This window comes from Scyliorhinus torazame, chromosome 2 (genome assembly GCF_047496885.1).
Source record: "Scyliorhinus torazame isolate Kashiwa2021f chromosome 2, sScyTor2.1, whole genome shotgun sequence".
NCBI lineage: Eukaryota > Metazoa > Chordata > Chondrichthyes > Carcharhiniformes > Scyliorhinidae > Scyliorhinus > Scyliorhinus torazame.
The window spans coordinates 305,066,110-305,090,655 of NC_092708.1; the positions used below are offsets into that span (position 1 = coordinate 305,066,110).

The following is a 24,546-nucleotide window of genomic DNA, read 5'->3' on the forward strand; positions in this document are numbered from 1 at the left end:
CTTTTTACTGTAGCGCTGCGCTATATATGACTTACCCTGTGGGCAGAGCTAGGCTATTTCTGGAGATGCCGATGCAGTCGAAAGTTAATAATGTGCCAACATTTTTGTCCTGGATAATTGCCTGTTCATTTTTGTCCTCTTTCTTACCATGGGAAAAGAAGATTGCTTATTGACACTGGAGCGTGATAGAGCCTTAAGATTTCTGGTTTAAGGATTCCTCAATACCTAAATGTTCACACAAAGGGTCTGTTTTCAACTTTAAAAATCTGTGCTTTCGCACTTCAAGCAATAATTTTCAACCACACATTGTGCAATTTTCAAAGGCCACACACGGTTATTTATTTGTTATCCTGAAGACTCACAATTGCAGGGGGAGGGGCGGGCATGGTGATTTTCAACAGCCAGTGTCCCAGTTTACAAGTTGTCCAGCTGTTAACAATGGTAAGGTAACAGCAGCAGCTCCCTAGATGCCCAAAGTTTGCCTGCTGCTATTTTCAGACCAACATGTAAATGACTGCGCATCAGCTCAGCCTTAACAAGGCAGGAGGCAGATTACATCTGTAATTAAATGTCTCACACAAATTGTAGGACCCCACTTGCAATTTTCAGGTGCCGCATTGGCCTTATCCACCTGTGACAGAGGATAAGTGGCCAAATCAGTGGAACACTTTTTTTCAGGAATTTCCTGTGGGGCTGGGAGGAACCATCCTGGTTCATTAATGAAACTCTTGGGTTTTTGACATCCAGCTTTGCTGAGCTTGCCTTTCAGTGATCCTGGAACCTGCCGACTGGCTGTATTCTAAAGAGGCTTGAACTTGAAAATAATAGTCTTCCTGTTGATTCCTGCAGTAAGGTCAGACCTGAAACGTCTCTGCTTCTCCCTCTGGAGACGTTGCCTGGCATGCTGAATATTTGCAGCATTTTGTGCTTTTCATTCAGATTTCCAGCATCTGCAGTACTTTACATTTAGGTGGGATTTTCCAGGCCCCACCCCTGATGTGTTTTCCGATGACGGAGGGGGCTGAAGGGAATGCGGGGGTTGCCTTCAGTGGGATCCAAAGATCCTGCCAGTGGGGAGGGCTGGACGTTCCCTCCATTTGTGCTCCTGCTGATACTCTTGAGCAGGAATAATTGACTCAAAATTGTTGAAGCGTGTTTTGGACTAATTGTAAGTTTAGTATTTAATCACCACAATCTTTTAAAATAACTTATGGTGAAAATCTGTTCTCCCTTTAGTCTCGCAAACTTTCAAATAGCAGTTAATGATTTCATCGCTGTGATTCAAATCCACTTGTGTCCTTCAGAAGAATCAAACTCCATCTGAAAGCTTGAGACACTAAGAGAACAGATTTTCACTGCAACTGATTACTGCAAGTTCAGTGCTTAATCAATAATGGCATCCCGAGAGAAAACACTACCAAGTCATAAATATAACTGGTGAATTGGGGAAGATAATATTTTAATCTCCAGAATCTTTTTAGATGGAAGTAGAGTTATTTACTTTATTCTTAAGGCAAATGAGGATTGTTGTAGTATCTTTAGGAAATAAAAGTCATATTTCAGCATGCTTGCATCTTCCAAAGATATCCAATCCAAAGATGTGCAGGTTAGGCAGATTGGCCATAATAAATTGCCCTTAGTGTCCAGGGATTTGGCAGGTTAGGTAGGGTTAAAGGGATGGGGTGGGGGAGTAGGCTTAGGTGGGTGCTCTTTCAGAGGGTCGATGCAGACTCGATGGGCTGAATGGCCTCTTTCTCACTGTAGGGATTCTGTGATTATATCATAGAAATTGAGTGTTGGTTGTGACCAAAATTGATTAATTTATTTTTGAGTGTTCAAATGCAGTATATTTGGTTTGAAAAGAATACCACAGCAAGGCCAAGTAATATAACATTTGCATTGCTGGCACGATGAGCAGAAATTCCTAAGTGTACTCAGCCTCACTTGTCTCCAGCATCCTTCTGTCTACTAAAGATGTTGGAAACGCAGCAAATCGATTTGGCTGGGGATGAGGTTGCTTCATATCATACATTTTGGCTGATGGGTGAAGAGACCATTCGGTGAGAGACAGGTTGTGCTACAAGTGCCACATATGAAGTGCTTACCAGGTGTTGTTGTGGGTTGTTTTCTGTTGGCACCTGTGGCCACTGATCATCGTGTTGCCGCTGGCCAGCCCACAGGAGGTATCACTGTTTTCCTGTGCTGTTAGTTAGTGTCTCCCCAGTGCAGAAAGAGGGCTTTCAAGTCACACTTGCAAGAATCCTTGAAGTGGATCTTTGGCCATCCTATTGGTCTTTTGGTGCTGGCCGACTCACCATGTAGAATACCTTTGATTAAATGTCTCTCTTCCATCCTCCGAACATTGCTGAGCTTTCAAAATCGCCTCTGCTCGATGTGTGCCAAAATACTTAGATGTGCTTTCAAGATGACTGCTGCATTTGTGATTTTGTCCTTCCATGGGATGCCCAGAATGCACTGCAAACCATGATGATGAAAGTTGTTGTGCTTCCTTTCTTGATAGCTGCATTATTTCACAATTATGCAAGGCTCTGAGAATGTTGGCCTCATAAACCAGCTGCTTGGTCCTAAGAGTCATCTGGGTGTTATAGAATATAGAACATAGAACATTACAGCGGAGTACAGGCCCTTCGGCCCTCGATGTTGCGCCGACCTGTGAAACCACTCTAAAGCCCATCTACACTATTCCCTTATCGTCCATATGTCTATCCAATGACCATTTGAATGCCCTTAGTGTTGGCGAGTCCACGACTGTTGCAGGCAGGGCATTCCACGCCCTTACTACTCTCTGAGTAAAGAACCTACCTCTGACATCTGTCCTATATCTAATGTCCCCTCGTGCTAGACATCACCATCCGAGGAAAAAGGCTCTCACTGTCCACCCTATCTAATCCTCTGATCATCTTGTATGCCTCAATTAAGTCACATCTTAACCTTCTTCTCTCTAACGAAAACAGCCTCAAGTCCCTCAGCCTTCCCTCATAAGATCTTCCCCCCCATACCAGGCAACATTCTGGTAAATCTCCTCTGCACCCTTTCCAATGCTTCCACACCCTGCCTATAATGCGGTGACCAGAATTACACGTAATACTCTAAATGCGGCTGCACTAGAGTTTTGTACAGCTGCAACATTACTTCATGGCTCCGAAACTCAATCCCTCTACCAATAAAACCGAACACACCGTACGCCTTCTTAACAACCCTCTCAACCTGGGTGGCAACTTTCAGGGATCTCTGTACATGGACACCGAGGTCTCTCTGCTCATCCACACTACCAAGGATCTTACCATTAGCCCAGTATTCTGTCTTCCAGTTATTCCTTCCAAAATGAATCACCTCACACTTTTCTGCATCAAACTCCATTTGCCACCTCTCAGCCCAGCTCTGCAGCTTATCTATGTCCCTCTGTAACTTGTAACATCCTTCCGCACTGTCCACAACTCCACCGACTTTAGTGTCATCTGCAAATTTACTCACCCATCCTTCTACGCCCTCCTCCAGGTCATTTATAAAAATGACAAACAGCAGTGGCCCCAAAACAGATCCTTGTGGTACACCACTAGTAACTGGACTCCAGGCTGAACATTTCCCATTAACCACCACCCTTTGTCTTCTTCCAGCTAGCCAATTTCTGATCCAAACTGCTAAATCACCCTGAATCCCTTGCCTCCGTATTTTCTGCAATAGCCTTCTGTGGGGAACCTTATCAAACGCTTTACTGAAATCCATATACACCACATCAACAGCTTTACCCTCATCCACCTGTTTGGTCACCTTCTCAAAGAACTCAATAAGGTTTGTGAGGCACGACCTACCCTTCACAAAACCGTGTTGACTATCTCTAATCAAATTATTCCTTTCCAGATGATTATAGATCCTATCTCTTATAAACCTTTCCAAGGCTTTGCCCACAACAGAAGCAAGGCTCACTGGTCTATAGTTACCGGGGTTGTCTCTACTCCCCTTCTTGAACAAGGGGACAACATTTGCTATCCTCCAGTCTTCTGGCACTATTCCTGTAGACAAAGATGACTTAAAGATCAAAGCCAAAGGCTCAGCAATCTCCTCCCTAGCTTCCCAGAGAATCCTAGGATAAATCCCATCCGGCCCAGGGGACTTATCTATTTTCACACTTTCCAGAATTACTAACACCTCCTCCTTATGAACCTCAAGCCCTTCTAGTCTAGTAGCCTGTATCTCAGTATTCTCCTCGACAACACTATCTTTTTCCTGTGTGAATACTGACAAAAAATATTCATTTAGCACCTCTCTTATCTCCTTGGGCTCCACGCACAACTTCCCACTACTAGAACAAAGAACAAAGAAATGTACAGCACAGGAACAGGCCCTTCGGCCCTCCAAGCCCGTGCCGACCATGCGGCCCGACTAAACTACAATCTTCTACACTTCCTGGGTCCGTATCCCTCTATTCCCATCCTATTTATGTATTTGTCAAGATGCCCCTTAAATGTCACTATCGTCCCTGCTTCCACCACCTCCTCCGGTCGCGAGTTCCAGGCACCCACTACCCTCTGCGTAAAAAACTTGTCTCGTACATCTACTCTAAACCTTGCCCCTCTCACCTTAAACCTATGCCCCCTAGTAATTGACCCCTCTACCCTGGGGAAAAGCCTCTGACTATCCACTCTGTCTATGCCCCTCATAATTTTGTAGACCTCTATCAGGTCTCCCCTCAACCTCCTTCGTTCCAGTGAGAACAAACCGAGTTTATTCAACCGCTCCTCATAGCTAATGCCCTCCATACCAGGCAACATTCTGGTAAATCTCTTCTGCACCCTCTCTAAAGCCTCCACATCCTTCTGGTAGTGTGGCGGCCAGAATTGAACACTATACTCCAAGTGTGGCCTAACTAAGGTTCTATACAGCTGCAACATGACTTGCCAATTCTTATACTCAATGCCCCGGCCAATGAAGGCAAGCATGCCGTATGCCTTCTTGACTACCTTCTCCACCTGTGTTGCCCCTTTCAATGACCTGTGGACCTGTACTCCTAGATCTCTTTGACTTTCAATACTCTTGAGGGTTCTACCATTCACTGTATATTCCCTACCTGCATTCGACCTTCCAAAATGCATTACCTCACATTTGTCCGGATTAAACTCCATCTGCCATCTCTCCGCCCAAGTCTCCAAACAATCTAAATCCTGCTGTATCCTCTGACAGTCCTCATCGCTATCCGCAATTCCACCAACCTTTGTGTCGTCTGCAAACTTACTAATCAGACCAGTTACATTTTCCTCCAAATCATTTATATATACTACAAAGAGCAAAGGTCCCAGCACGGATCCCTGTGGAACACCACTGGTCACAGCCCTCCAATTAGAAAAGCATCCTTCCATTGCTACTCTCTACCTTCTATGACCTAGCCAGTTCTGTATCCACCTTGCCAGCTCACCCCTGATCCCGTGTGACTTCACCTTTTGTACTAGTCTACCATGAGGGACCTTGTCAAAGGCCTTACTGAAGTCCATATAGACAACATCCACTGCCCTACCTGCATCAATCATCTTAGTGACCTCCTCGAAAAACTCTATCAAGTTAATGAGACACGACCTCCCCTTCACAAAACCATGCTGCCTCTCACTAATACGTCCATTTGCTTCCAAATGGGAGTAGATCCTGTCTCGAAGAAATCTCTCCAGTAATTTCCCTACCACTGAAGTAAGGCTCACCGGCCTATAGTTCCCTGGATTATCCTTGCTATCCTTCTTAAACAGAGGAACAACATTGGCTATTCTCCAGTCCTCCGGGACATCCCCTGAAGACAGTGAGGATCCAAAGATTTCTGTCAAGGCCTCAGCAATTTCCTCTCCAGCTCCTTCAGTATTCTGGGGTAGATCCCATCAGGCCCTGGGGACTTATCTACCGTAATATTTTTTAAGACACACAACACCTCGTCTTTTTGGATCTCAATGCGACCCAGGCTATCTACACACCCTTCTCCAGTCTCAACATCTACCAATTTCTTCTCTTTGGTGAATACTGATGCAAAGTATTCATTTAGTACCTCGCCCATTTCCTCTGGCTCCACACATAGATTCCCTTGCCTATCCTTCAGTGGGCCAACCCTTTCTCTGGCCACCCTCTTGCTTTTTATGTACGTGTAAAAAGCCTTGGGATTTTCCTTAACCGTATTGCCAATGACTTTTCGTGACCCCTTCTAGCCCTCCTGACTCCTTGCTTAAGTTCCTTCCTACGTCCTTATATTCCACGCAGGCTTCGTCTGTTCCCAGCCTTTTAGCCCTGACAAATGCCTCCTTTTTCTTTTTAACGAGGTCTACAATATCTCTCGTTATCCAAGGTTCCCGAAAATTGCCGTATTTATCCTTCTTCCTCACAGGAACATGCCGGTCCTGAATTCCTTTCAACTGACACTTGAAAGCCTCCCACATGTCAGATGTTAATTTGCCCTCAAACATCCGCCCCCAATCTATGTTCTTCAGTTCCCGCCTAATATTGTTATAATTAGCCTTCCCCCAATTTAGCACATTCATCCTAGGACCACTCTTATCCTTGTCCAACAGTACTTTAAAACTTACTGAATTGTGGTCACTGTTACCGAAATGCTCCCCTACTGAAACATCTACCACCTGGCCGGGCTCTTTCCCCAATACCAGGTCCAGTACCGCCCCTTCCCTAGTTGGACTGTCTACATATTGTTTTAAGAAGCACTCCTGGATGCTCCTTACAAACTCCGCCCCGTCTAAGCCCCTGGCACTAAGTGAGTCCCAGTCAATATTGGGGAAGTTGAAGTCTCCCATCACCACAACCCTGTTGTTTTTACTCTTTTCCAAAATCTGTCTAACTATCTGCTCCTCTATCTCCCGCTGGCTGTTGGGAGGCCTGTAGTAAACCCCCAACATTGTGACTGCACCCTTCTTATTCCTGATCTCTACCCATATAGCCTCATTGCCCTCTGAGGTGTCCTCCCGCAGTACAGCTGTGATATTCTCCCGAACCAGTAGCGCAACTCCGCCTCCCCTTTTACATCCCCCTCTATCCCGCCTGAAACATCTAAATCCTGGAACGTTTAGCTGCCAATCCTGCCCTTCCCTCAACCAGGTCTCTGTAATGGCAACAACATCATAGTTCCAAGTACTAATCCAAGCTCTAAGTTCATCTGCCTTACCCGTAATACTTCTTGCATTAGAACATATGCACTTCAGGCCACCAGACCCGCTGTGTTCAGCAACTTCTCCCTGTCTGCTCTGCCTCAGAGCCCCACTGTCCCTATTCCCTAGTTCTCCCTCAATGCTCCCACCTTCTGACCTATTGCTCCCGTGCCCACCCCCCTTGACTGGCCCTACTCTTACCCTAGTCATTCTTTTATTCCTGACATATCTATAGAAAGCTTTAGGGTTAACCTTGATCCTACCTGCCAAAGACTTCTCATGTCCCCTCCTGGCTCTTCTTAGCTCTCTCTTTAGGTCCTTCCTAGCTAACTTGTAGCTCTCGAGCGCCCTAACTGAACCTTCACGTCTCATCTTTACATAAGCCTCCTTCTTCCTCTTGACAAGTGTTTCAACTGCTTTAGTAAACCACGGTTCCCTCGCTCGACCACTTCCTCCCTGCCTGACAGGTACATACTTATCAAGGACACGCAGTAGCTGTTCCTTGAACAAGCTCCACATTTCCATTGTGCCCATCCCCTGCAGTTTTCCTCTCCATCCGATGCATCCTAAGTCTTGCCACATCGCATCATAATTGTCTTTCCCCCAGATATAACTCTTGCCCTGCGGTATATACCTATCCCTTTCCATCACTAAAGTAAACGTAATTGAATTGTGGTCACTATCACCAAAGTGCTCACCTACCTCCAAATCTAACACCTGTCCTGGTTCATTACCCAGTACCAAATCCAATATGGCCTCGCCTCTCGTTGGCCTATCTACATACTGTGTCAGGAAACCCTCCTGCACACATTGGACAAAAACGGACCCATCTAAAGTACTCGAGCTATAGCGTTTCCAGTCAATATTTGGAAAGTTAAAGTCCCCCATAACAACTACCCTGTTACTTTCGCTCCTATCCAGAATCATCTTTGCAATCCTTTCCTCTACATCTCTGGAACTTTTCAGAGGCCTATAGAAAACCCCGAACAGGGTGACCTCTCCTTTCCTGTTTCTAACCTCAGCCCATACTACCTCAGTAGACGAGTCCTCACCAAACATCCTTTCTGCCACCGTAATATTGTCCTTGACTAACAATGTCACGCCTCCCCCTCTTTTACCACCTTCCCTGAGCTTACGGAAATATCTAAACCACGGCACCTGCAACAACCATTCCTGTCCCTGTTCTATGCATGTCTCCGAAATGGCCACAACGTCGAAGTCACAGGTACCAACCCATGCCGCAAGTTCACCCACCTTATTCCGGATGCTCCTGGCATTGAAGTAGACACACTTTAAACCACCTTCCTGCCTGCCGGTACACTCCTGCAACTTTGAAACCTTACTCATGGCCTCACTACTCTCAACCTCCTGTATACAGGAGCTACAATTCAGGTTCCCAATCCCCTGCTGAACTAGTTTAAACCCTCCCGAAGAGCATTAGCAAATTTCCCCCCCCCCCCCCCCCGCAGGATATTGGTACCCCTCTGGTCCAGGTGTACACCATCCCGTTTGTAGAGGTCCCACCTACCCCAGAATTAGCCCCAATTATCCAGGAATCTGAAACCCTCCCTCCTGCACCATCCCTGTAGCCACGTGTTCAACTGCTCTCTCTCCCTATTCCTCGTCTCGCTAGCACGTGGCACGGGTAACAACCCAGAGATAATAACTGTCCTAGATCTAAGTTTCCACCCTAGCTCCTGAATTCCTGCCTTACATCCCTATCCCCTTTCCTACCTATGTCGTTGGTACCTATGTGGACCACGACTTGGGGCTGCTCCCCCTCCCCCTTAAGGATCCCGAAAACACGACCCGAGACGTCGCGGAACCTGGCACCTGGGAGGCAACACACCAACCGCGAGTCTCTCTCATTCTCACAGAATCTCCTATCTATCCCCCCAACTATGGAGTCTCCAATGACTAATGTTCTACTCCTCTCCCCCCTTCCCTTCTGAGCAACAGGGACAGATTCTGTGCCAGAGACCTGTACCCCATGGCTTACCCCTGGTAAATCGTCCCCCCCAACAGTATTCAAAGCGGTATACTTGTTACTAAGGGGAACGACCACAGGGGATCCCTGTACTGACTGCTTCTCCCAGCCTCTCTCACCATCACCCATCTATCTTTATTCTCCGGAGTAACTACATCCCTGAAGCTTCTATCTATAACCAACTCTGCCTCCAGAATGATCCGAAGTTCATCCAACTCCAGCTCCAGTTCCCTAACGTGGTTTCTGAGGAGCTGGAGATGGGTGCACTTCCCACAGATGAAATCAGCAGGGACACAGGCGGCGACGCTCACCTCAAACATTCTGCAGGAAGAACATTGTTCTGCCTTTCCTGCCATCCCTTCTAGATAAAACAAGAAAAAGGAAGAGCTTACCTGATATTCACTCAACCCCTTAGGTTAGAGGAGGTGGAAGGGTGGGCGACACTGCAAGTGTAGTGTCTCGGGTTTAGCAACCGCCCAACTTATATACAGGTACTAACAAATCTTCCCAGAAATCCCCACGGCCGACTTCCTGCAGCTGTAAAGATAAGTTTTTTAAGTTACGCTTACCTTTCCGACAGGCCCCTAGACACTGCTCCCGCCGAAAATCTGAAGGCTGCTTCTCCTGCAAGGTAAGTTTTTAAAGTTAGTCCATGCACGTTTTGTGAGTTGGCTAAAGCTGGTAGCCATTTTCTATACATGTGCACCAATTTTTCGTCAACAAATAGATAGTCCTCATAGACCCAAGGTAGCAGTATTTGCTAACCATTTTCAAACATGCAGTGTTATTTAGTGTGATGAAGGGCACAGCTGTGACACCCTGGGCGGATTCTCTGAAAATGGGGCTATGTCCCCACGCCGGCGGGAAAACCGGCACCAACGACTCCGGCATCAATGACCCCCCAAAGTGAGGAATTCTCACCTTTCTAGGGGGTTAGGTTGCCGCCGGAGTCATACCGGCTGTTCCAGCCGGCGCCGAAGGGCCGGCATGAGTTCGCGCATGTGCGGAACGGCCGATGTGATCTCGCGCATGCACGGAACGGCCATTGTATTTCTGCGCATGCGCAGACCGGCCGGCGTATTTCCGCGCATGCGTGGGGGTTCTCTTCTCCGCGCCGGCCCCCAGGCAATATGGCGGAGCCCCACAGGGACCCGGCATGGAGGAAAGAAGTCCTCCTACGGAACAAGCCCGCCCGCAGATCGGTAGGCCCCAACCGCGGGCCAGGCCACTGTGCCCCCCCCCCCCCCCCCGCCCCCGCCCCCGTGGGCCAGGCCACTGTGGCCCCCCCCGGGTCGGATCCACCCGCATCCCTCCTGAGGACCGCCCCCGTACACTCACCTGCCAGGTCAGCCGGCGTTGGGGCGGGATTTGTGCCTCCCCCGGGGATTCTCCGACCCGGCGGGGTGTCGGAGAATCCCGGCCCCTATCCCTCAGCACTGTTTTCCTGGCATTTAGAGTAAGGGAGAATAAGTTACTGGTTTGGGGAAAACAATCTGGAGATCTTTGTAGCTGAGTTTCTGTATGAATGACCAGTGTGGCATTATCAGTGTAGAGGAGTTTTCTGATCAGGACGTGAGGCATTATTGTTTTCACTTTCAGTTTAGTAAGATTGTAGAGCTTGCACTCTGTACACAGGTAAAGTCCTTGCATATCTGTAGGGAAAGCTGGGGTCAGGAAGATGGAAAAGAAAATATCCAACAAAGTGAAACCTAGGACAGAGCCCTCTTTCACTCCATTATTCGCCCAGAAGTTTTAAAAATAGCACTGTCAGAATATACAGTATTGTGCATGTTGTCTTGAAAGGTGGGTATGAGGCTGAGTAGTTTTGGTAGACAGCCAACCTTCTCCAAAATCTTGTAGAGTCCATCCCTACTGACAGTTTCAATGAGAACTGTAGTGTATTGAAAAATCCATTGTGCATTTTTTCCATTTAAGACTACCATACACACATGTATGAGCAGCAGGGGTCGAGAGAGAAATAAAAGAGATCTAGGGTTAAAATTTATCAGTGGCATACCATTCCTGACAATCAGACTGCTCACTTGCTTTTTCACATTTCCCATGCAACTAAAATTAAAATGTTTCACCCCGGCAGTGTGCATGGGAGACACATGCATTTCCACAGTGGCAGAAGCTTTTCAGTGCTGCAACCTGCATTAGCTGACAATGTTGTAGTTACAGGTCATCTATAAAAGAGTTTACTGGTCAAATAGGGACGCTCTACATCATGGCCACAACTTTCCTGCCTAACTGCAAGAAAGTTCACACTGTGCCAACCTGGCAGTGTCAACCTGTGCCATTGGGCAGTATCAGAGGCATGATATAGTGAGAGCTCCATTGGGAGGGGCTTTGATGTGTGTTCTGGGGGGAGTGCCGGCTATACTTCTGTGGTGTTGGTGGGGGCGTTCAATACCATCAGTGAATGTGTTGGTGGGACGGGAGGTGGGGGGGGGGGGCGGGAGCAGAGCGTTGTCCAGGATTGTTGGGGGGGAAGCGAGAGGAATGCCGGAGAAGATTGTTGGCGGGGGAACCCCCGATACGATTGTAATGAGGGCTGAGGGCTGTTCAACTGCGGTTCAACTGCTGGTTAAAGATGCCACCCCGACCCTTTTGGAGCTGGTTGTCGGCACTATGAGGCCCTGCCCCACCAGAGTGACAGCATAAACCATGCCTACTCATTTTCTTCTGTCGATTAGGCTCAAGATTTGGCGAGCAAACTGGTCGATGCAACTGGAGAGTTACATGGCAGGTTTCAGTGTGACCCTGACACATTGCCAAATTCTGGGAAGATTCCGCCCCATTGTCTGACATCACTGTCAGTGGGAATAATTGAAATGTTGCAGGTCAACTCAAAACCTAACATGGATCGATATGTGGACGATACTGACACTGCCCTTTCGGCTCTTCATTTCTTTACTTTGCCTGACTGTTCTTCCACGCCACCTTCACCACATCCAGGAGAACAGGCCCTTCCCACCTCGCACCTCCATGCCCCGATCCCATTCTCTGTCCTCCTTTGGATCTATCTTCCACTCCTCCATGCATCCAAACACCAACCTTCCAACCACCATTACCAAACCCCCTCATCCCTGACTTGCCCTTGCCTGCATGCATGCACACACATGTACACTTGTGCATTCAAGTACCGCATGTATGCACACTCATGCGCACACATGTGCGCACATTCAAGCACCGCATGCATGCACACACACACAAATGCAAGCACTGCATGCATGCACATACACACACATGTATTCAAGCACTGTGTACATGAATACACACATGAGCACATTCAAGCACTGCATGCACACACACACACGCATTCAAGCACCACATGCATGCACAGACACATCACATGCACACAGGCGCATTCAGGCACCACATGCATACACACACATTCAGGCACCGCATGCATACATAATCTCAAGCATGCACACACGCTCATGCACACACACACACGCGCACACACATGAACAAACCCATGCATGCAAACACTGATGAACACACACTCATGCACACACACTGCATGCATGCACAAATCCATGCATGCACACACACATATGCACACGCACACCACACGCATGCACAAACCCATGCATGCACACACAAGCACAGACATACACACATTCAAGCCCTCATGCATACACTCACACACACTTCGCCAAAATACCCATCCAATAAAAAGAATAATAATCTCAGATCATTACAGAAAAGTGTTTCTTTGAAAGAAATGCAATCCCAGATCCTTGATCATGCACGACCGTAGCATTGCAGCTCAGTATGGCATTATCAAACAACCTTTTTATCTGCATTTGGAGCCATTGGCTGAAATTTTCCGTTGTCATTCATGGCTGGGACTTTCTGATGCCACTCAAAGTGAATGGAGTTTTGGCTGTATCATCAAATTTTCCATTCTCACTCGCAATGGGTCGTGAGACCAAAGGATCCTGCCCACCATCTGGATTCCCACATTAGCAGAAATTGTCAGGGCTTTTCAAAGGTGCAAGGCAGGTTTTGCAATCTTGGATGACCAAAGAGGAAATGCCTTACCTCTCCACAATGGAGGTGAAGAATTGGAAGATATTTCTGAGACTCTTACACCTAGGCAAAATGGCTACAATTCAGCAAAAAACACATTCACAAAGTATTTCGCACCTGAGAAAATTAAAAATATACTAAACAATTGTCTTCCATCACACAAAGCAATATGTAAATAAAATGATTGATCAATATTGCACGGGATTGATGGTTTTGACAATGGGGAAATCTAAACACACAGAATGGAACGTTGTCTCTCTCGTCAAGTACATTGCATAACATTCAAGATAAAGACAAAATCTGTCAAAGCTCTCAAACACCAGTGTTGAAAAATGTAAAATTAGATCTTGGAGCAAGCAAACAACAGGGTTGCTAAAGTTACTATGTGCACAGTCAGATGGTTCATTTAAAATTAAATGTGTCTCTCTGCTCACGTTGTCAAAAATTTAAATTTTAGAAGATAATTTTTGAAAGAAGCTTGGTATCCAGATGACAATATGCAATCCAATTCTGAGATTAAAGATATTTCCATGCTTCAGACTGTGCTAAAATCATTTACATTCCCAACATGTCCAGACATTCCTGTTGTTCAGTTTCTAATTTAAGCACCACGGTGATTGTGCAGTTGTGATATTGGTCCAAAGTCATTGTAAAATACTGACATATTCGCTCTGTTGGTGGGATTTATGGCCCTTCACGTTCCGCCAAAGGTGATCCCCCCCTGGTGCGTTCCCTGATGGCGGGGCGGGTGAGCCATGCACACGCCGCAGACATTGGCGGGACCTGTCGATCCCGCCAGTGGCCAATGGCGTGCTGCCTCCTCCATCGGAAAACACACCCTGTGTGTTCATTTTCTATTTGTCTTTCTATGCCTTCCATTTTGATGCTGCTGTGACTGTGCTTATGATGTGTCAACATCATGGTTATTCATTGCTCCTCCCCCAGGTAGCATCCTCCACTATTTGACGATCACTGAACCATGACTTAATTATGGGGCAGGGCAAGGAGGCAGGCCCCAAGTCTACCTAATTCAGAACAGGGATTGAATCTTGCGCTGTTACCGTTATTCTGAACCACACCCAAGACATTTGGCCAATTGAACTAATAGCTCCCTGATGGCTATTCATTTACTTAAAAACATGAATCGGGTTGAAAATTTTGAAACCAATATTCTGGTCTTAAAAGGAACTATTGGAAGTTGTCATGTGAGAGTACCTTTAAGAAATGGATGTTTATGCAATGTACCTTTAAGAAATGGAGCTGATCAAATTACTGAAGTGATGTCAGAGGGTGGGAGGAGCTGAGCTCACTTCTGCTTTTTTGAGTTTCAGTTTGAGAAGGCAGCTGGGAGTGTCTGTGTGTTTTGCTGAGAGCTGCAGGAAGAAACACAGAGCTGGTCTGTTGATTTCTGCAATCCAAAGACTATAAATATTTTGAATGTAACCTGGTGTGTTCTTATTTTTGAAGGTTTGAAGTCTTTTGGATGTTTAAAGGAACAGTTTGAAGGATTATTTAGTGTTGTAGTCTTTTGGGGTTATCTTTGAAGTAATGGGTGTTAAGATATTCAATGTTTGTTTTTAAAAGGTTAACTTGTCTGGGGATGTTTATCACAGGGCTAAATCGCTGGCTTTGAAAGCAGACCAAGGCAGGCCAGCAGCACGGTTCAATTCCCGTAACAGCCTCCCCGAACAGGCGCCGGACTGTGGCGACCAGGGGCTTTTCACAGTAACTTCATTTGAAGCCTATTTGTGACAATAAGCGATTTTCAATTTTCAATTGAGTTCATAGAATAAACATTATTTTGCTTTAAAAACCATTTGTCCATCTCTGCTGTATCACACCTGGCGAGCACGCTGTGTGCTTCCCACACCACAATCTATTAAAAGATGTGGGTCGGTTGAACTCCATGAAACACTTTGGGGTTCTATAAACACTGGCCCATAACAATTGGGGACTCGTCCGGGATAAAAGTCTATCAATTGGATTGGCTTAACAAACTTAAAGACAGTGAGGGGTGACCATATTGTGGTTGCTTTTCAGGTGTGGTATTTTAGTTTAAGTGGGGAGTGTGTTGTGGACAATGGCTCTTTCAGGGGCTCAGGAGTTTTTGGGGGTGGACATGGTAACACGCAATGCCTTATGGACAGAGACTAAAAGCAGACTTTGGCAAAAGCATTGCAGTTAACATTGCCTGGCAAAATGTGAAAAGATGAGGTACTTACCGCGGTAGCTGAGCATTTAATTTTGCCTGAGATACATTCTGACTCATTAGAAATGGCAAAGGTCCAGTTGCAGATTAAGTAATTTGAACATGAAAAAGAATTAAAGCAGCTTGAATATGCAATGAGAGAAAAAGAAAAGGGGAGAGAAGAAAGAAGCAAAGAAAGAGATAGAGATAGAAAGGAAAAAGAAAAGGAGAGAGAAGAAACAAACAAAGAAAAAGAAATAGATAGAGAGGAAAGGGAAAAATAGAGAGAGTTTGAACTTCATAAAATGGCAATGAAACATGAAAATCAGTTAAAATTGGCAGACGCAAAGGGAAACATACAGTTGGATGAGATTGGTGAGGATAGTGAGACAGAGCATCATAGTCGAAGACATGGTGGGGATCTATTTAAATATGTCCAAGCATTGCCAAGGTTTGACGAGAAGGAGGTAGAAGCCTTTTTCATTTCATTTGAGAAGGTAGCTAAACACATGAAATGGCCACAGGACATGTGGGTATTACTTATTCAAACAAAGCTGGTAGGTAGAGCTAGTGAAGTGTTTGCAGCACTACTGGAGGACGTATCTGGAACGTATGAGGAGGTGAAAAAATCCATCTTAGGTGCATTTGAGGTCGTGCCTGAAGCTTACAGACAAAGGTTTAGAAATTTAAGGAAGCAATTTGGTTAAACATACATGGAGTTTGAAAGGCTCAAACAGTGTAATTTTGATAGGTGGATAAGGGCTTTGAAAATAGACCAAACGTATGAAGCTCTCAGAGAAATTATACTTTTGGAGGAGTTTAAAAATTCAATTCCTGATGTAGTGAGAACTCATGTGGAAGAGCAGAGGGTTAAAACTGTGAGAGTTTCAGCAGAAATGGCAGATGATTATGAATTATTTCGCAAATCAAGGCTTGGTTTCTAACATCAGTTTCAGCCGGTGAGGGATAGAAACTGGGGACATGAGAAATACTCAAGTGGTAAAGGTAAAGGTGATCTGATGGGAGATAATAAAGCGAGTGTACCTCAGATTAAAAAAGAAATCCAGGAGGGTGGAAGAGAAATGAAAAGTTTCAAATGTTTTCACTGTAATAAACTAGGCCACGTAAAGTCACAGCGTTGGTGGTTGAAGAAAAGCACTGGGAAGGCTGATGTGGTAAAACAGGATAAGACAGTGGGGTTTGTTGGAGTGGTAAAGGAAAGCCCAAGGGAAGCGAAGGAGGTGCAAACGATTGTACAGCCTGTTCAACAAGTAATTGATAAGAAGGTGCCAGATGTCTTTAAAGAATTTACTTGTGTGGGTAAAGTTTACTCATGTGTATCAGGAGGAGCAGTTAAAGAAGTCACAATTTTAAGAGATACAGGAGCTAGTCAATCTTTAATGGTTAGAGATGAGGAATTATGTAGTTTGGGAAGAATGTTGCCGGAAAAGGTGGTAATATGTGGAATTCAGGGTGAGAGTAGTGTTCCATTATATAAGGTAAGGTTGGAAAGTCCAGTGAAGAGTGGTGAAGTGGTAGTAGGAGTAATAGAGAAATGATCTTGTCCAGGAATACAGTTTATCTTGGGTAATGATATATCTGGATCGCAAGTGGGAGTGATGCCTACTGTGGTTGATAAACCAGTGGAAAATCAGACAACTGAAGTGTTGAAGGACGAATATCCTGGGATTTTCCGGATTGTGTAGTAACAAGGTCGCAAAGTCACAGGTTACGACAAGAGGAGAAATCAAAGAGTGAAGATGAAGTTGAAGTGCAATTATCAGAGACGATTTTTGATCAGATGGTTGAAAAAGAACGAGAACAGGTGGAGGTTGAGGTGGATATTTTTAGTTCAGGGAAATTGGTGGAGTTACAACAGAAAGATGTAGAAATAAAACGGATATATCAGAAAGCATATACGGAAGAGGAATCTGAGAGTATACCAGAGTGTTATTATCATAAAAGTGATGTCTTGATGAGAAAATGGAGACCTGTACATATGCAGGCGGATGAAAAGTGGGCAGAAGTTCATCAAGTTGTATTGCCGGTAGGGTATAGAAAGGAGGTGTTGTGAGTGGCACCTGAGGTACCAGTGGGAGGTCATTTGGGGATAAGGAAAACTCAAGCTAAAATCCAGAAACATTTTTATTGGCCTGGACTACATAAAGATGCAGTTAAATTTTGTCAATCATGTCACACATGTCAAGTGATAGGGAAACCTCAAGCAGTGATAAAACCAGCATCCTTAATACCCATTCCAGCTTTGAGAAACCTTTTACAAGGGTCCTAATTGATTGTGTAGGACCGTTTCCTAAAACAAAAAAGTGGGAATCAATATCTTTTGACTATAATGGATGTGTCTACTAGGTTTCCAGAGACCATTCCAGAACGTAATATTACAGCTAAAAAGATTGTGGAGGAGTTACTTAAATTCTTTACTAGATATGGACTACCCACAGAAATTCAATCGGATCAAGGATCAAATTTTACCTCAAAGTTCTTCAAAGAAGTTACGGATAGTTTAGGAATAAAATAATTTAAACCAACTGTGCACCCCCCAGAATCGCAGGGAGCATTAGAAAGGTGGCATCAGACATTAAAGACAATGTTGACGGCTTATTGTCAAGATTATCCAGAGGATTGGGATAAAGGAATTCCATTCGTACTGTTTGCAATTAGGGATGCACCGAATGAGTCTTCCAAATTTAGTCCTTTTGAACTAATTTTTGGTCATGAGGTAAGAGGACCACATAAATTGATTAAAGAAAAAATGGTGGGTGCAAAATCGGAAATTACATTGTTGGATTATGTGTCAAATTTTAGGGAATGATTAAATGGAGCAGGTGAATTGGCGAGACAACATTTGAAAGTTGCACAAAATGTGATGAAACGGGTAGCGGACAAGAAATCGAAAGTTCGTAGTTTTGCCAGTGGAGATAAAGTTTTAGTGTTATTACCAGTGGTAGGGGAGCCTTTAAAAGCTAGGTTTTGTGGACCGTATCAGATTGAAAGGAAATTAAGTGAGGTGAATTATGTGGTAAAAACACCAGATAGAAGGAAGACTCACCGAATGTGTCATATGTATATGCTTAAAAGGTCCTTTGAAAGGGAAGGAGAGAACAAGGAGGTTTTAATGATTCTAACTCAAAGTGACGAACCAAATCCAGATGACTGTGAATTTGACATACCTCAAATTAAATTGGAAAATGAGGATGTTCTTAAAAATTGGGATGAATTGTTAAGTTACCTTCCAGAGGAAAAACAAATTGACCTGAAAGAGTTATTGATATCACATGGGCAAGTTTGTAGAGATAAATTGGGAAGTACTAAAATGGCTATACATGATGTAGATATGGGAAATGCTGTTCCTATCAAACAACCTTCATATAGACTTAATCCTTTAAAATTGGCACAGGTTAACAAAGAGATTGAGAGTATGCTTAAAAATGGCACAATTGAAGTGGGTTGCAGCCAATGGAGCTCACCCATAGTGATGGTACCTAAACCAGACGGTACCCAATGGTTGTGTGTGGACTATAGAAAGGTGAATGCAGTTACAAGAACGGACTCTTATCCTATCCCACGTTTGGAGAATTGCGTTGAGAAAGTGGGACAATCCGCTTTTATTTCCAAATCGGATTTGCTTTAAGGTTACTGGCAGGTACCTTCATCCGAAAGGGTGAAGGAGATTTCAGCTTTTGTGACTCCAGATGGTATATACCAATTCAAAGTTATGCCATTTGGCATGAAAAACGCCCAGCAACATTTCAACGGTTAACTAATACAGTTGTTTCAGGATTACCCAATTGGGCGGTATATATCGATGATCTGGTAGTTTTCAGCCAGACATGGAAAGAACATTTACATCATCTGATGTAGTTATTCGATCGACTTCAGGGAACCAAGCCAGAAGTGAAGTTGGAAAAGCCCAAATCATTTTCCTTGAGGAGTTTCCGATACCCTCAAGACGAAGGGAAATAATGCGATTTCTTGGCATGAGTGGATTTGATTGAACCTTTGTGCAAAAGATTTGTAGTGTGGTTGCTCAACTGATGGACTTGCTGATGAAACGTCGAAAAGCTCAATGGACAGCGGACTTTCAACAGGCATTTGACTGCCTGAAAACTGTGGTAACCGATGCTCCTGTATTGGAGAATTGCAGGGGACTCTGTGATCAGATTGAACTGAAGTATCTAACTTTAAAGAGAAATGCTGATGTGCAGAGGAATGGATGGATCATGCAGAGACTTTCTTGTTCAAAGTGACTGTCAATCGAGAAGGATTTTGGTTGGAGGAAGAAGAACGAAAAAAAAAAAATTGACTATTTATTATACCTGTTTGCGTGTGTTGTTTATTTTTGAACCGGTAAAGTGCTTTTACCGTGTGCATTTCTTAATTGATGGTGCAAAGGTGAAAAATGAAACCATCTTGAAGTTGATGGTTTATTTTTTTTTCTTGGGGGCAGGTGTCATGTGAGAGTACCTTTAAGAAATTGATGTTTAAGCAATGTACCTTTAAGAGATGGAGCTGATCATATTACTGAAGTGATGTCAGAGGGTGGGGGGAGCTGAGCTCACTTCTGCTTCTTTGAGTTTCAGTTTGAGAAGGCAGCTGGGAGTGCCTGTGTGTTTTGCTGAGAGCTGCAGGAAGAAACACAGAGCTGGTCTGTTGATGTCTGCAATCCAAGGACTATAAATATAGTGAATGTAACCTAATGTGTTCTTATTTTTGAAGGTTTGAAGTCTTTTGGATGTTTAAAGGAACAGTTTGAAGGATTATTTAGTGTTGTCGTCTTTTGGGATTATCTTTGAAGTAATGGGTGTTAAGATATTCAATGTTTGTTTTTAAAAGGTTAACTTGAGTTCATAGAATAAACATTGTTTTGCATTAAAAACCATTTGTCCATCTCTGCTGTATCACGCTGTGTGCTTCCCACACCACAATCTATTAAAGGTTGTGGGTCGGTTGAACTCCATGAAACACTTTGGGGTTCTGTAAACCCGGACCCATAGCAAAGTCAACAAGGAAAGGATGAAAAAAAACCTGATACAGGATAGGATACAAGCCACAGCATTTTGGATGAATTGGAATTTGTGCAGGATGAACCATAACAGCAAAATGAAGATCAACCTGAATGCAACTGTGAACAACAATACTTTTCCTTTTATTCTTCACGGGGCTTCTCCCATGCTTGGTATCTTGGATGAGGTAAGTGATTCAAACAAGTTGGAAATTTTATTCACATTCATAATTCCCTGTTGCTCTCTGCCGATGCATTGTAGCTTTGGAATCATTTGTGGCTCTTCTATATTGACGGTTAGCAGACGTGGGACGGAATTTTCCGATTATTTTTTCCGAAGTGCTGTCTTAGGCGGGAAAAATGGAGGGCAGCCCACCGGTTGCCTTGCCGGGTTTCCCTTGTATTTTCAGACACTTCTGTGAAAAAGAATGGAAATGACTGGTCCCACAACGTCACGATGGTGGGACAGGCTTTTAAAAGGCAATTGGCCCAATCTAAAATAAAAGATAAAAGAAACATCCCCCACGGAACTTCCCCACCCCACCCTCACCACGGATTTCCCCCCCCCCCCCCCCCATGACCATTCCCCCCTCCATCACCAGGGAACCCCGGGCACCTACCCCGTGGAACCACGCCCCCCCCCCCATTGTTCCCTGGAACTGCCCCCAGCACTTAACCCTGACATTGCATGGGCATAACCCTCTCCCCCCTGGAGGCTGTACTCACCTGTGCGACTCCGGCGAGATATGCTCACCAGTTGCACTGCATGAGAGACCTTTCGTGGTTCATGGCAATGCGCCCTCAGGCCGACGTGAGTAGGCAGTTTAACATGCGGGTACGATCAGGTGTAAAGGTCTGATAATAAGATTCAAAATACTATAATTGGGGGTCCCTGACTTTTAAAGTCAGGATTCCTGTTCTGTCACTGGACAATCGAGCAGGGAAACCCACCAGCGTTAAAGGCATTTTTTTAATGAACACCTGCTTGAGTCTCCACCCCTTCTGATGTTCCCACCCCTTGGCCATTGGCATATCTTTATTCAGATAACATCATCTAATTGGCATGAGTCTGCTCTCATCAAATTTTGACTGTTTGGTTCCAAATTATAGTTAACCCCATAACATGCAATTCTATGTCAACATTACATGGAACGAAGGGTGGCACGGTGGTGCAGTGGTTAGCATTGCTGCCTCACGGCGCCAAGGACCCAATTTCGATTCCAGCTCTGGGTCACTATCCGTGTGCAGTTTGCATATTCTCCTCGTGTCAGCGTGGGCCTCACCCCCACAATCCAAAAGATCTGCAGGCTACGCGGGTTGGCCACGTTAAATAGCCCTTAATCGAAAAAAATAATAATTGGGCACTTTAAATTTAAAAAACAACATTACGTGGAATGTACTAAAAAGCAAAGCAAAGTAGCCGTAGACCTAGATGACCATAGACTGCTTTCCCCTGTGAGGGGGAGAATTGACTGGTGGTGATTTAACCCAAGGATCACTACACCTCAGGTGAGGGGCAAGGTTGCAAAGGCCTTCATGAATACCCTCAGCCTGTACAGGAATGGAACCTGCGCTGCTTCCCTCGTTCTGCATCACGAATCAGCTGTCCAGCCAGCGGTTCATGACCTTAATCAGAGATAACACATCAAATAGTTCGACTTAAGATCCTGGAAATCAGCCCTTTGTGAGGCAACTCCTGCCTGTATTTCACCATGGTGTCGAGAGCTAATCAACGGCCTTACACTGATTTCTTACTCTGTCGAGCTAAAACCTACTTATCATTCATTGAATAAAACCATCAACGTGTTCATTTATTCAATCAATTTATTCACTCTTTCTATCCAATGTAGAAGAACCAATCATTTCAGTCAGCTTCCTTGTCATAATAAATTGTTGAATAATTAATTTAATCAATTTCTTCTATTGACTGTAACCAACAGCTAGTTCAAGTGATTATCCTTTTGTCACAGACTCGCTCACAAATAATTCATTTAAGTCATCTCCTCCATGCCTTGTTTATAAATAATAATCAATTAATTTTAAATATGCTGGACCACTCTGACAAAATTAAGCCAGTACATAATTTAATGGATTGCCTCGAGATCAATAAGTAACAATTCATTTATTTTCTATCTTTTGGTTTGATTAATTAATCTTTTTCACTACACCTCTTTTTGGCACGAACAAATCTGTTCTAATTCTGATGATAAAGAAATTAACCATTCCGTGTTTGATTTTGGATCTACTGAGCGTGATTTTCTCACCGTTTTGTGTCGGACGCAGATCCCTTTGTGTTGGGTGAGGCCCAAAACAGGTTTTGTCCCAGGCACCCAGCCAATCGCAAGTGACTCGACTTGCTATGCATAGCGTGATCTGGATCACGCCCTCATTGGGCGTGATGCAGATAACCATATTTAAATGAGCCATTAGGCTCATCGGAATATGCGTGCCCCGTTTGAGGCCGCATTCTCCCAGTTCCCGGAAGTCACCGGCCGCGCGGCAAGGCCTCAATCAGGAAACAATTAGTACTGGCCTCTAGGCATGATTGCCACATTGGGAGGCTCGGACTTGTTGAGGACAGGGCAGGGTTGTGCAATGCGAGGCACTTTCTTCCACAAAGCGGACCGAGCACCAATCCCATGCCCCATCTCCCCGGTCACGGAGGTCCTGGATGCCTCTTCACCCCCCTCCACAACACATTCAGATGATGGGTATGTCGAGCATTCAGCAGACAGGCAGGGGTCAGACTAAGGCAATGATTGAGGAGCACTGGCACTCAGCTCACAGCAGGTTATCATCACCCCACCCTGTCCTCGACAGTGACCCACTGACAGTGCCGGCAGAGTCCCATCACCCTGGAGTGATGTTACACAGACATTGGGAGGGTGGGAAATGGTGGGGATGGGTGACCTTGTCCGGCCCTATGTGAAGCTGGCAAGGATGCGGGCCCCCCGGCCCTCTTCGCTTGCCCGACCATTGCTGTTGCCTGTGCTTCATCATCCGGCGGTCCTGCGGGTCCTCTCTGGGCTTCTCCTCCTGGTCCAGCACCTCCTCATCCTCCTTCTCAGACATGGACACATATTCCTCCACCTCCAGCATGTCATCCTGCTGCTGTGCCAGGTTGTGTAGGACACAGCAGACCACCCCAAAACGGGCGACTCTCTGGGAGGTGTACACCAGCAGAGCGATCGAGACATTGGAATCGCATCTTGAAGAGTCCGATGCACCGCTCAATGACAGTCCAGATGGCTGTATGCGCCTCGTTATATTGGGTCTCTGCATCGGTCACCAGCCCCTTTACTGGCTTCATTTGCCTGGTCATTAGTGGGTACCCCGCGCCGGGTCGGAGAATCGCCGGCGGGCCACGCCAATCGTGCCACCCCGCCCCGATGGCCGCATGCGATTCTCCGCAGAGCGGACAGTCGGCGCCATAGGCGCTGGCGTGGTTGGTGCGGCGCCAGTCACGGGCTGCTCTGCGTGGCCGACCCACCGATTGTGCTAAACCCCCTGGAGGGGCCAGAATTAGTCGTGGGAGCGGCCCGTTGACGCCGTCGTAAAGTGCGATGGCGTTTACGATGGCGTGGTTACTCTGCCGCGGGATTGGCGAATCCCGCCCCCCTTATCTGCCAAGGGCCAACTGGCTTTTTTGGGGTGGTCCTTGAGGAGGAATGGGAAGTCCGATTGCCCCAGGATGCAGCTGTCGTGCACACTCCCTGAGAAGCGTGCACACACGTGCATGATCTTCATCTGGTGGTCACACACGAGCTGGATGTTCAGGGAGTGAAATCCCTTCCTGTTGATGTAGTGCTCACCCTGATGGCCCGGTGACCGCAAGGTGACATGCGTGCCATTTATTAGCCCCTGGACCTCGGGCACTCGTCGATGGCAGAGAATCCTGCTGCCTGGGCATCTTGTTAGGCTTGGTCCATGTCACAGTTTATATAGTACGAAGGCTTACAACACCAGGTTAAAGTCCAACAGATTTGTTTCGATGTCACTAGCTTTCGGAGCGCAGCTCCTTCCTCATTCACCTGAGGAAGGAGCAGCGCTCCGAAAGCTAGTGACATCGAAACAAACCTGTTGGACTTTAACCTGGTGTTGTAAGACTTCGTACTGTGCTCACCCCAGTCCAACGCCGGCATCTCCACATCACAGTTTATAT

General features: G+C 45.5%; 1 long non-coding RNA gene across 2 annotated transcripts in view; it reads right to left on the reverse strand.

Annotated features, from left to right (window-relative positions):
- Positions 1–10,130, reverse strand: part of LOC140407888 (uncharacterized) — a 63,534-nt gene extending 53,404 nt beyond the window's left edge. Inside the window, exons 1-3 of one of the 2 annotated variants that reach the window (XR_011939863.1) lie at positions 10,060–10,130; positions 9,708–9,762; positions 329–2,596 (exon numbers count right to left, since the gene is read on the reverse strand). This is a non-coding gene — a long non-coding RNA (uncharacterized lncRNA). Of the gene's footprint in view, positions 1–328; positions 2,597–9,707; positions 9,763–10,059 lie in introns of those variants that run through there. The other variant, XR_011939862.1, reaches the window with a different exon arrangement.
- Positions 10,131–24,546: the final 14,416 nt, after the last annotated feature.